We start from the raw sequence: 1789 nt of genomic DNA on the forward strand, positions 1-1789 counted from the left end.
GTTTGAAAATTAGCTAAAAAAAAAAGAAAAGAAAAATCCAAGTTGAAATTGTTGTGGATGTGTCTACATCAGGCGCAACGTGTGTGGAAATGTAGCATTAGCTCTGGCATTATATGTTTATACTGCATAATTTGAGTAGTTAATGATTTACTTACAGGTCTGGCCTCTGCATCAGGTTTGATTGTAGGACTGGCACCAGCTCTGAGATTTAATCCACTTTGATACAGACCAAGGTCAACAAAACAGTCATCTGTGAAGTGGAGAACACAGACAAAAAGTTTCTGGCGGGTCTGTCACACGTTCCTGAAGATAAACTCTTTTGAACAAACTTCTAAATCTCTCGCAGCCTAAAAAAAACATTTTTTCTATTTAAAAGACATTGTCTTATGAGCTGTTTTTTTTTCTCTCATGATTAGACACAAGATAAATCACCTATTCTCAAAGTCAATGCTAAAATAACACTTTGCTCATGATCACTGTAAACTTTGCGGAGAAAATGGGTGTATGTTTATGTTAGACTGGGGGTGGAGCTGGTAGAGTAGACTCTTTCTGAAAGGGGTTGTCTCACTCTGTGACATCAGCGCGTGAGAACCTGCTTGTTTTTGTGTGTATGGGAGGGGCTGCTGTAGAGAGCGCGAGAAATGCGTCAATGGATGAAAATACCCTTTTGGAGTTGTTTATAGTGAGGAATGAACAGTATAATACACTTAAAACCCCAAAAAGCTGATTTTTCATGGTATGGGCCCTTTAAAATATAAAAAAAAGAAAGTCAGTTATAGCATTTTCTATGATTACGATTTTAATGCACCATCATCTTTTTCTTTTATTATATTTGAAAATAAACATGAAAACATTGGTGTAGAATTCATTAAAAAAAACACATTTAAAAGCATTATTTGACATGTTTGAATTTAGTGGAAAATCAAACAAGCCCTCCATATGTTGGTGTATTGAACAGTGATATAAATAAAAAGTTATTTTCATATTATAAGGTGCCTCTAGTTTAAAATGGGTACATTTATTCAAAACAATATCCTATTTCTTTTAGCCAAAGAGTCACAAAAGAGGGATAAATGACCTACATGTGGCTCCAGAGCCTCAGGATGAAGGCCCCTAGTCTCTGGGTTTCCAGTCTCTTAACTACCTGTTTAGGCTTCTATTCTTTTTAGCCAAAAGAAAAATAATCTAACATTTAAACATGTTTAATTACATGTACTGTGTTTTGCTTTGTATTAACATTTTCAGCCACACTTTTAATAAAGATGAAAAAAGATGGAATTTATGGACAGTTTTTCTTACTTTTGTTTAAATCTTTTCCATCTGATCCACTCCCTCTTATTCACTGGGCACTACTCTATAGTCATGGTTGTGTCAACTCTTGAGAAAATCAATAAAATGTCATGGACTTATATGAAGGTAATAGGTTGGTGGTGGAGTTACTGGATTTAGAAGGTATTTGTCTCAAAGAAAACAAACATTTTACATACATAAGAAAACAAACATGTTACATATAAGTTCTCTGAGTATACATTAACTCCGTACATGGGAAACACATTACTGTTTGGTCTCCGCCTTTTACACATTACACTTCTGTTTGCTCTGCTCTGTTTTCCTTGCTCAGGAAAACGCCTGAGGGCAGGGTTTATGATTTCTGTCTCTCCCTCCTTATTTTCATTGTCACATCAGCTCGTATTTCTTTGTGAGAACAAACAGGTCTCTCAAATGCTTTCCCGGTTGGGCCATTCAGAGCTTTCTGATGAAGAAGGGGCGGGGCTAAAACCCTGACTTC

Source organism: Oryzias melastigma, linkage group LG21 (genome assembly GCF_002922805.2).
Source record: "Oryzias melastigma strain HK-1 linkage group LG21, ASM292280v2, whole genome shotgun sequence".
NCBI classification, from domain to species: Eukaryota; Metazoa; Chordata; class Actinopteri; order Beloniformes; family Adrianichthyidae; genus Oryzias; species Oryzias melastigma.